The sequence below is a fragment of the Aythya marila genome, assembly GCF_965140915.1.
Source record: "Aythya marila genome assembly, chromosome: 3".
Classification (NCBI taxonomy): Eukaryota; Metazoa; Chordata; class Aves; order Anseriformes; family Anatidae; genus Aythya; species Aythya marila.
In genome coordinates this window covers 16546471-16558080 of record NC_139044.1, presented here as the reverse complement: position 1 = coordinate 16558080, position 11610 = coordinate 16546471, and the positions used below count along the sequence as shown (strand labels likewise).

Here is an 11610-nt window from a genome sequence, read left to right as displayed (position 1 = left end):
CCAGAGTCAGAGCACGCAACATTTTGTAGCAGTCATACAACTGAACGCCTGGTTATGTGGAAATGAATGACTGTCTGTGTCCTGGGGCTGTGGTGCTCCTTTGAGATGTGTTGTGCAAGTAGGACAGGCTAGCTCTAGGCCCTGCACAACACACAGAAACCTACTGCTTTCATATTTGCTTCCCCAGGCCTGCAGGAGCTGGTTCTTCCACACCCATGGCCTGTTGTAGTCCTAAACTGATGAAACAAGGAAACTTTGTAGAAAACAGGGGGACTGGCAGCCCTGAGCTAGCAGAAGCACGGGAGATCATTGTTGGAGGAGAGCACACCAGAGACTGAGCATGCACTTGGGATTTTATCAGGGTCTGGCCTATGCCCTCCAAAAGCCCAGGGCCAGCAAGTGGCAAATGGCGCATTGCTCTGAGGAATCCACCGAACGTCTGGGGGTCAAGGGGAACGTCACCAGCCTGGTGAGTACAATTTATATCTTCCTGTGGGTTTTTGGAGTGTGAATTGTCAGCCTCACATGTAGGCACTGTGGTTTGGCAAGAATAGGGTATGGCCCCGTGAGCTACCTGACCTGATCGGTGGGTTAAAGTCAAAGCTGAGCACGAGCAGCTGCTGCAGGGAACATGGGAAGCAGTCAGTCCAGGATCCTCCCTTCCTCCCCTCTTGGATGCATCCTTAAAAATTGGTCTAAATTTGGTGGTGATTATAGGACAAAGGGTAAAATTAGGCAACATTGTAAGCAGAAGTGGCCTCAATACAAGCTGGATGGTGGGGAACAATGGCCAGATAATGGATCCTTCAATTATGATACTATATTGCAGTGAATGTTATTTTGCCTGCGGGAAGGAAAATGTTATGAGTTGATGTATGTTAGTGCTTTTATAGCATCGTATTGGGACCTGAGAAGCCAGACTGAGTGTGGGTTGTGGGAAGACCATACTATGCTATGCACTGAAATGAATTTCCAATTGTGCATGAATGAAGAGGGGTGGCGGCCAGGGTGATGACCACAGTGTTGGGAAGCTGGAAAAGACCCGTGGTCTACTTTTCCAAACTGCTAGATGAGACGAGTAAGGGACTATCATCTTCCCAGAGGGCAGTAGCAGCGACTGTACTCCTAGTCCGGGGGGCTAGAAAACTGGCTCTGGGACTACCTTTGGTGGTATTTGTGACCCCTTGGGACACTGTAGAAGCAAAGCCACTACCCCATAACACCTCAGCACAAACAGCTGAATTAATTGCCTTGACTAGCGCCTTGGGATTAGCAGAAGGGAAGGCCCTCAATGTTTATAAACATGCCTTTGGAGTGTTACATGCCCATGGAGCCACCTGGTGGGAACAAGGGCTATTGACAACAGCTGGAGGACCAATTGAGCACAGCCCAGAAATGTTGCAGTTTAACTACAAAGCACTGAGGCACTGCAAAGGTCCAAAGGTATAGCAGTAATGCGTTGTTAGGCCCACCAAAAAGGTGATCACGGCACAAAAATAGGGAGCAGAAAAGCTGGCTTAGCAGTTAAGGAAGCAGCTAGAACACCACCAGGAGGCCTACAAGGTATGTTAGTGCAAAGACTCAATCCAAGGTGGGGGGAAGGTTGGGTAAGACAATATTTGCTGTCTTTGTGGATTCCAACTCTGTGTGCTTGTTGGCCTGGTGCACTGGGCATGAACCTCCAAATAACACTGTGACGAACTGTGTTGCTTTTGGGGGGTGGTGGATATGATTATTTTTTTTCTGCCCACACTGTGCTCTACGCCCAGGAGACCCTATTGCAGCAGAGCTGGCCAGCCAGAGGCTTTGCCAATGCTGGCCATGTTTTTTGCTGACCAGCGTCACTGTTCTCCAGCTTGGCTTCCTCTTCTGGCTCTGGGCTGCCAGCTAACAGCAGATCCCATTTTCCAATTGCTTGGGCACTGATTAGGTCCCAGCATGATGAGCTCTGTAAAAATAGAAATAGTGCAAAAAGTAGATATTGTCCTTGGCAAAGGAGACCTCAGCTCTAGCACAGCTGTGAATCCACCTGGCTTCCAGACAGCCAGCAGCAAACATCTGGGTTTTGCACTATTGAGTTGGTATAAATAGGAATCAAAGGGGAGAGGAAGGGAAAAAGGGGGGTGGGGGTAATACAAATAAAAATGTATTACATTCATTTTTCTAAATACAGCTTTTTGAAAATATTTTTCCCTCCATTCTGCACCCTCCTATCAGGCTTCATTAAAAATGTACCTGTGAGCAGGCAGGTGGTGATGGGTATTTATTGATGGTCTGTATGGCAGGCTGAGAGAGTGGTGGTGGGGGTAAACCCAGTACTGCTCAAAGCAGCTTCAAAGGCTTGTCAGAAATCAGCCTCAGAGACACAACAAGTGTCTCCTTCAGTATATCCCCAAAGCTAGCAGTTCTTATTTTAAAATGGCCTGAGGGGACAAAAGTAGTTTCTGGAGAAGATATTTATTCAGATGTTGCTCTTTACCCGCCTCATATTAGAGAAGTGGAAGATTCTGAATGGACATCGTTGTTGATTTTGTGGTGTTTGTGGATGGCTTTGGAAGGAGACCAGCCTTTGGCTTCCCCCTGAAGCTATTCTCTCTGCAGGTGGAGTGCCCATCCACCTGTGGGGTGGGTTTTAATGACAGAATTTGCTGAACAGCAGGGGCAGGTCCCCACGAGGGCACCCACCCTGTCATGTAGCCCTGTGGGCTGTGCTGCCTAACTGCAGCAGAAGAGAGCTTGGAGACTTGAATTGTCTGGCAGCTAGAGCTTGTTCTGGGAAGCCACGCTTCCAGGGCAGAAGATGTGATATATTGATCATCAATGGGGTGCTAGAAAGATACTGAAGGGTATAGGGCTGAGGCTAATAATGCCCAGCTGTAATTTCTGGGGTTTGGAAAAAATTTAGAGCAGAGATGACTGACAATGCTGAATAGTGCTGTGGACTCATCTCCTGGCAACATGGGGCACTGCTAGTGCTGCCTGGGACTCCAGCACTGGGAATCCTTTGCCCAGCCCACAGCATCCTTGGTTTACCAGCAGTGGGTACCAGCAGTGACACTCCTGCCCTCACTGCCACAAGCTGTGTTTCTGCTCCTGAGGCAGACACTGTTAGACACCGGGAAGTCAGCCAGCACGGTGGAAAGCAAAGTGTGGCTGAAAGCCAGACTGATGCCTCCATGACCAGTGCTGAGCCAAGGGGCTGACAGCCAGAGAGCTGCTGGGAGCAGCAGCATCACTCTGAACAAGAGGTTCTGGCATGGCACCATTTCTCCTTGCCTTTTTTTTTGGGGGGGGGGGCAAAGACAATTTCTTTAAAATCCTTTAATCAAATGATGTTTTTAGAAAATATCTCCCAAGTCTCCTCCATTGGAGTTGCTATGGATTTATTCAGCTTGGCTTAAAGGGCAGCCAGGAACCTGTCTTTGGCTGCTAGAGCCCAAAAAGCTCTTTGGCTCACCAGGGAAGTGGGCATGGCATCAAGCCTGCTGGAATTCAAGAAGTGTTTGGACAACACTCTCAGACATATGGTCTGATTTTGGGGTGGTCCTGTGTGAAGTCAGAAGTTGAACTTGATGATCCTTGTGGGTCCCAGTCCAATTTAGAATATTCTATGATTTTGAGCCAAACTGTCTTGGTGAAGAGTGGATTGAGACCAGCCCTCAGGAGAAGGACTTGGAGGTTTGGTTTGATGAGGAGCTCAACGTGAGCCAGCAATGTGTGCTTGCAGTTCAGAAAGCCAACTCTGTCCTGACTGCATCAAAAGAAGCATGGCCAGCAGGTCAGAGGTGATTTTCGCCGTCTAGTCTGCTTCCTTCCTGGAGAACTGTATTCAGTTCTGGGGCCCCCAGCACAAGACATGGACCTATTAAAACAAGTCCAGAGGAGGGTCATGAGGATGATCAGAGTGCTATAGCATCTCTCCCATGAAGACGGGCTGAAGGAGTTGGTTGTTTTCTGCCTGGAGAAGAGAAGGCCCCAGGGATACCTTACAGAGGCCTTCCAGTACCTCCAGTACCTTAAGGGGGCCTACAGGAAAGCTACAGAGGGACTTCTTGTCAGGGGGTGTGGCAATAGGACAAGGGGGAATGGCTTTAAACTAAAAGAGGGTCGGTTGAGATTAGAAATAATGAAGAAATTCTTCACTTTTTTTTTTTTTTTCCCTCTATTTCCTCTGAAGTGCTGGGGATTCAGCCTGTAACTGCCATTTCTAACATAAGGTAATTTCTGTTTAAATGATCTCACAGATCTCATGGCTGTGTTAAAATTTCCCATCATATATTAGATTTACTTAGAAATGTTTAATTTCTTCTCTAATAGCACAGCTGATGCTCATGAGAGGTTGTTTAATTATAACTACATTTTGGGAGATGGAGGAAAAATATAAAGTTTGATAAAAAATCAAGATGTCACTTGCAGTCACTAAGAGCCAAGGGCAAAGATTGAGCCTCGTTATATGGGTATGAACAATCTTTTCCAGTATTGGCTTGATCCTGTATAATTGCTGATGGGTTTTACCTGATTTGCAGTGATTTCAGGAGTGAGTGTTTATTCCTCTGTATAATTCAGAGGAATCAGTTTGATCTCGCATGGGGGAGAACACTGTAAACCCAGGCAGTGTAAGGAGACACAGGTGACTGCAGCTCCTTTCAGAGCTGGGGTTGGAGGAGAAGACTTCAGAACTTGTATGGCCAATGTGGGAGTAAGCTGGGGAGAGCCCAGAAGTGTGGAAAAGGCAAAGTGATCCCCCCATGCTCCTTTCCTGAGAAGTGCTCCTGGGTTTGTTCTCTCTGGCATGTCAAAATTAATCTGTAGCATATTAGGCTAAACATTTTTCCTTTCCTGGACACTTCCATTTAGCCAAAATTCATCATCTGAAAGACACCTACTATCAAATTCCCGCTTATTTCCTACTGAAAGGGCCTTTCTGAGTGTCTCAGAATCACTTCTCCTGTGTTCTCCCAAGGATGGGAAAGTGATTGCCACTGAAAGCAAAGAGACGCCTTTAGATGTCTACTCTTAGCAGAGTAAACACAAGCATGTCATTTACTACTGTTCTTTTCTTTTTGTTATTCCTTTCTCTAGTTTGCTGGCAGCATAAGGTCAATATAATTTCCTCCACCAAGTAAGTTGTAAATGTGGTATTTTGCAAAACTAATTGATACCGAGGTGGCGATTAGCACACGGGTGTCAAACTTTGCACAACATGCATCCACCTGCAGCATCAGCAACTACTGGGGGGAGACAAGGGGACTGGCTCTCCTATTTCTGTAAATGTGCCGAAATAGAAAGTATTCCTTATCATTTGCTATTGCTCTGGCGCTGAAGCACTCAGGAAATCATCCTTCTTGGTGTCAACATACATTGTGTGTTTGTGTGAGACTGATTAAACCCCATGAAAGCAAAGAGGCAAATACAAAATACAAAGCCTGTGGTTGTTTCTATAGCACTAATTTAAAAGACATTCCAGGTGAAGGCTTTTGACTTATGCTCATTTCAATAGCCTAATTTTCTACCAAAATCAGTGGTTACACAACTAGAGTGAGCTGGATTTTAACCTTCATGTAATCTTCCTATATAAAGGTAACAGTCACACAAAATGCACGTTCCGACTTGGGTATAGACATGCAAAGTATGGGACAGTGTGTTTCTCAGTGCACGATCAGATGTCCACCAGTGATAGAAGGAGAAGGATATTCAAACACAGGAAAATGCAACAGCAGTCATCTTAAGCCACCAAGGTTTGCAGCTGGGTGACTGGAACCACTGAAAAATGTAAAATACCATTAAAGCCCCACATTACACTGTACAAGGTCTAATAAATCAGCAGTAACTGTCTCACTATGCAAGCACCAACCTTCATGCTATTTTCTGTAAATATGAATTTCTATCAGATGAGTAGCTTTTTTTCTCCCATATTCTGTGATGGAGGATTTTATGTTTTTAATTGGGAGGAAATTGAATGTTTCTGAGGTTATTAACTTCTCCAACCCTTTACAAATGCCAGGGGAACTGGTACTCACAGCATCGGTGTCTGATGATACCTAGCAGTGGTGAATTCAACACCAAGCAGCCAGCAGCAGCCCTTTCCCTCTTGTCATATTGCTCAGCACAACTTTTGGTGGCTTCCCCTCTCCATTCTTTCCCATTCCCGACAAGGAAATACATATATTTTTTGTGCGTTTTGGCAAGCAGGAGCTGTCAAATCAGTGCCTGCAGGTTGTGTGTCTGGCTGGGATGCAGCAGGAGCAGGTGCCTTGAAGAGCCTGTGCCAAGCACCAGCTCTTGTTGGGGGTTATTTTAATTAGGTATAGAGGTGGGTGAGAGAAGCGTGGGACTGTGAACCAGGAGCTGGGGCTGTGAACCATAAGAGTTTGTACTTTGGTTCCATCCTATCTAGCAAGATTAACAAGCCTCCACATTCAAGGCAGTAATATTTCTCTGCCTGCAGCATGATTGATTTTTTTTAAATGTCTCTCTTTAATCAATACCAAAATTTCCTGGATTTATCTTAATACCTTGGACAGAAGGATCCTATTGATCTGAACGAAAACCAGGGAGATAGAGCAGGAGTTCCTTATAGCTGTTTACAGAGCAAACAGTTTCCATCTGCTTTCTGTGTTCCTGCAAAGCGAAGAATGGGTTTGCTGCCATCTTTACTAGATGGTAGCCATGTGCATTATAAGCATGTCACAACAGTCACCCCCCCGAGCTCTACCGAACCATATGCTGGTGACTGAGCATGCTTCACACATGAAGAAACTTTTCTCTGAGAAAGAAAATCGAATGCAATCAAAAGCAACAACAGCAGCGCTGGCTCCAAAGAGAATAATACTCACACACATCTTCCAGGCAGCATTTTCTCTTTTTTATTTCAAGAGTCTTTGTAAGAGGTTAAAGGCAACAATCCAAGTGCCATCTCCAACCTGCTACCCTACCAGAGGTACAGCAATTTTAACTGGCTGTGCAGCACAGCATTAAAACCACAGAGGCATGTTCAGTGAGCATGGTGAGCAGGTTCTTCGGGGTTCTCACTCGCTGTGCACCCCCAGACAGTGCCTTTGCACCACTCGGTGATGCTGCTGACCGCCAGCCCTCTGCGCTGCCCAGCGCCGTAACCCTGCTTGTGTGAATGAAGGGGTGCGGAGCCAAAAACGTCCACTCAATTTTGTTTGCAAGCTGTATATAACACACAAGTAGATTTGAGTTCAATTAGCTTCGTATATGGCTTTTAGTCCTCTACATTCAAAGATCTTACACTAGAAAAATGGGCTGACATCAAAAATCGGATGGGTTAGTTAAAAGCACTCACAATTATTGGATGTGCTGAAGGGAAAGTTCCTCTCAACCCAGAACAAAATAATTTTTAAAATGTCACTTGCTTAAATAGATTTCAGTTTTGAAGTTTATTTCAGCATATTGTTTTGCTAGGAAGCACCGTCTCAAAGATTACAAATATCTCTACTTTCTAGTCAATGGTTTACAGGAATTTATATTTCCTTTATTTCAGCTCTTGACTCAGTAAACACAACTGAAATTGTGCTGTAAAATTAATATAGTTTCTTTTGACTCCTAGCATACATCTGAAAGTAACTGTGTAAGGTTAATTAGGCTGGCTGCTACCTGGAATTCAATGAAGTTACTCCAAATTCAGGCAAGTGCACTTGGAGAGCAGAAAACGGAGAGCAGCATTTGCTTCCTAGAACCCCCCAGCTCTTTCATTTATGTAATCTCCTCATCATTCAACTCTTTAGGAATAAGATGAGCGAAGTCAGCAGGTGAAGGAGCATCTTTGTTCATTTCTCACAATGTGAAAAAAAAACAAGACGCAGCAGTACCCACGGGAGGACCGGACTCCTAGGGTAGCCCAGAAGGCTCTGGGTACCACCCTTCCCAACCCTAAAGGGAATTTCCACTCTTTTAAGTTACCAATTCTGTCACTTTTGGAAGTAGAAAGTTATTTGAATCTGAGGTCCTGGAGGTGAAAGTCTTGCAGTGCACAAAGCATTTTCTAAGATTGCTGTCATCACCAAACCCACACGAGTGGGAGTTCCTGACAGGTGAATTTTGCTAAAAGTGAGTGAACAGCTTGTGGAGGAGGAATGTAACAAAAGGGGAGGTTTTCAGGGTTTTGTCTGTCTGGCAACAGAGACTGATGCACACCTGGACCTGCCACAGCTAATATTGCTATTACCTGTGACAGGTTTCTTGTAAAAAGCACATGCTTGTGTACAATTTGCTGTCATCCTCTGATTTTGGTATAGATGAGAACCTTCCCTAACAGTGCAGAAACATCTGCAAAAGCTTGTTCATCATTTGTGCTGCTGTAGCTGTTTGCAGGGCAATGTCCAGCACCCTAAAAATCCAGTTTCTGCTCTCCTAAACCCAAATTTCCTTCAGTATTAGGAAAGCATCTATGGCTGCTACCAACAGCAGCTTCTGTATGGATCATCATTATTGTTTCATCGTGATTTATTATTTGGCTTTTCTTTAGATGCTTTTTTATTATTATTTTGTTTTATTTTGATAGCTTTTTTTGGCAAAACCATGACCATCAAGGGCTACCTGCACATGTTTGGGCAATCAGGTCTGACAGAACGAGCATGGCAGCTGAAGGCCAGCTTTGCATGAAGCCCATGCTGAGGAAGGCTTGGCTAGAGGGGACTGCTGCCACTTGCTGTAACATAATTGTTAGATGATGTTTCTTCCCTTTTTACTGTTAGAGATCTCTTAGTGAAAATAACCAGCCTGGGCAATTGATTCATTTTGTAATATTTATACATGCTGTCATCATACAGGAAGCCTAAAGAAATTATCCAATCCATTTAACTGGCAAATTAAGATCACAGCGCAGCTGCTTTTCCAGTGTAAAGCGGGTCAATAACTACACCTGTGCCCCAAACCCTCAATTTTCAGGAACAGCCAAGTTCAAGGACAGCCAGAAACCATTGGGAATGTGTGAGGCACATGCAGGGCTTTGCTGTGCCCCTCAGGAGTGGCTCAATACCAGTCATGTAAACTTTATTTTGGCCTTTCTCTACTTCCTTATGCAGACAATTCAAATAAAATATTCCTCTAATCAGCATAATTTTTTCCCCCCTGAAATAATGGAAAGCATTAACATTGAAAGGTTCGTTCTTCTGAGTTACTTTGCGTATGCTGGCCTTGAACAAGCTGCCTTTCTCACTCTCAGCAGCACCAAACAACACAGCACATGTATACACCGAGTCAGTAAACCACCCTCGACACAGCAGCTTTTTACCAATGGTCCTTTCGATAAAAATGGCCAGCAGAAAGTGGAATTCCATTATCTCTGTTTATTTGCCTGAATTAGAATCACATTAGTATGCCCTTATTTCGTAGTTGCCACACAGGTGAAGTATTCAAGTTTTGAGAGCTTGTAAATGCAATCATGTTTGCAGTGATCTGGTATGCTCAGTTTTAATCCCTTTAGAAGTTTTGTTCATAAGCAGGAGTGTGTGGAATAGAGCAATTTCCAAATGGGATTTACATCTGTCTTACTCTCAGTTAAAATTTTTACACAAATTGGATAAACTGGATAAAATAGGAATAACTTTTTATATAAAACTGTACCTTGAGCATCATTCACTGAATTAATGTCAAGTTTCTATTGGTAGGAAAAATATCCAGTCTGCTAATTTCAATCATTACAAATAATTTCTACTCATAAGCTAGAATTTATAAAACATTTTTTTTTAAACAAAAGTGTTCAGAAAAGTGTCTAAGTTCAATGTTTCTCCTAAGTATGTCTGCAATTAATGCAAAGGGGAAAGTGATACCACCTAGGAAAGAGTATGGGTCGTTCCTTTCACAATGCACACTGAAGCACAGCAATAAGCAAATACCAAACACAAAAAACAATTGAATTAACAGAAGAAGAAAAATTCTTCTGACATTCACAATAGGAGATGATAATACCAGTTCAGTTAGAGATACCTACCAAGCTGTGTCCCTTTAAATAAATAAATAAATAAATAAACGGGAATACCTTTGAGCAGATATATTCTTTTATCTCTCAAGTCCTTTTGAACTGCCTTGAAATTTGCAACTACGAATTTTGCAGAAAGTGTACAAGGCAGAATTCCAGTAAGCTAAAAAATCATGTATCTGTGTAAGTAAAGGTACAGCATCTTCTATTTTTGTAAATAAATGTTATCTGCACACACACAAAGAAGCCCGAAATATTTTTCAGGTGTTGTGCTTTTAGATATTGAGGTTTTTACAATGAAATGAGAGCTGAATTTTTGCTCATGGCTGGATATATTTTACTTGCAAGGAGTAAAACAGATGTCCTAATACAAAAATTAGAAAATGACAGCCACCGAGAAAATACTTGGTGTTTGAATTGCACAGTCAGAATTATCAGTGATTGTGTATTGTTATAAAGGCATTTATTTTGAATTGACTTGCTGCCTTTGAAAAGTAATCTTACAGTCTATGAAATACAAAGGGATTATAGAAACATCTTATTTGTAATAATCTGTTTCTTAGATGGTTTGACAAAGCATCAGCTGCTGGAGGGTCTAATCCTGAAAAGACTTGTACTACAGTGCTACACTATTTAAAATCCACTGACTTCCTCATACCCAGTGCTTCTTTGTGCTTCCTTGTGCTTGGGAGCTGGCTGGCATATGCCAGGGAGTGACATGAGTCTTGGGACTGATGGGGACTTTAGGCATGGAAGCTAGCACCTGCACTATACCTAGAACATTGCTCATCCATGTAGCAGAGCAGCACAGCTGCTTTTTCCGCAGTTGGTTTGGCCGTTGTCTTCCTGAAATCCAACCACTATAATGATCTCCTCCTGGATGAAGTGCAGAGTGAATGTAAATGTGCGGCCCCTCTCCCTTCCCTCTGCTGCTCACAAAATATGTCTCTTAATGTTCCAGATGAGGTAGATGAGCCTGTGATGCACCAAGAGCTACTTTGGGCTGTGATCTTGTCTGTGGTTTTATGATAGGTGTGAACATCTCAAGGAAGTAAAAGAGGATCAACAGGTGGCAATGTCGCTTGCTAAAGGTACACTTGCTGTTCTTTGATAGAAGTCTGTATTTTTTTTTTCCTGTGCTAAATCGCCAGTACTGGGTGCTCTGCTATAAGTGGTATCCATAAGCACACTATCTGTCCTTTCCCTTGGAAGGAATAAATCCAATGACCTTGGGTTTTACATTATGGGTATATAATCCTTAGGGAAATTGTTGCTTAAGGGTATATTCTAATTAAGGGGTAGATGTTAACTATTACTAAACAAAAAGAGAGGAAAAAAAACAAGGCATGCATCTTTATTGGACTCTGTGCTGACTGAGGGTGTGTAAACTGAAGCAGCCTTACCTCTGTGCCATCACTACACAAGACGCTTATAAGGCATAATGAACCACTCACTTACTGTGCATACATTAATATGCATATCCTGTGAGTCAGACCTCAGGGGAACTGGCCATCCGTTTCCCACAGACGATGTCGTGCTTCTGTTTTACTATTGTGACTAGGCACAAAAGCAGATTGTGAGCTCAGAATGGAAGAACTCATTAAAAAAAAAAAAAAAAAAAAAAAAAAAGAATTTGCGTATTGGTTGTACAATGCCCGAAGCAC

The 11610-nt window shown here is 43.3% G+C and overlaps 1 long non-coding RNA gene across 1 annotated transcript in view; it reads left to right on the top strand.

Moving 5' to 3' along the window:
- Window positions 1-1474: 1474 nt before the first annotated feature.
- LOC309876688 overlaps window positions 1475-11610 on the top strand; it is an 89377-nt gene continuing 79241 nt past the window's right edge. Inside the window, exon 1 of the long non-coding RNA XR_014317236.1 lies at window positions 1475-1563. This is a non-coding gene — a long non-coding RNA (uncharacterized lncRNA). The remainder of the gene's footprint in view (window positions 1564-11610) is intronic.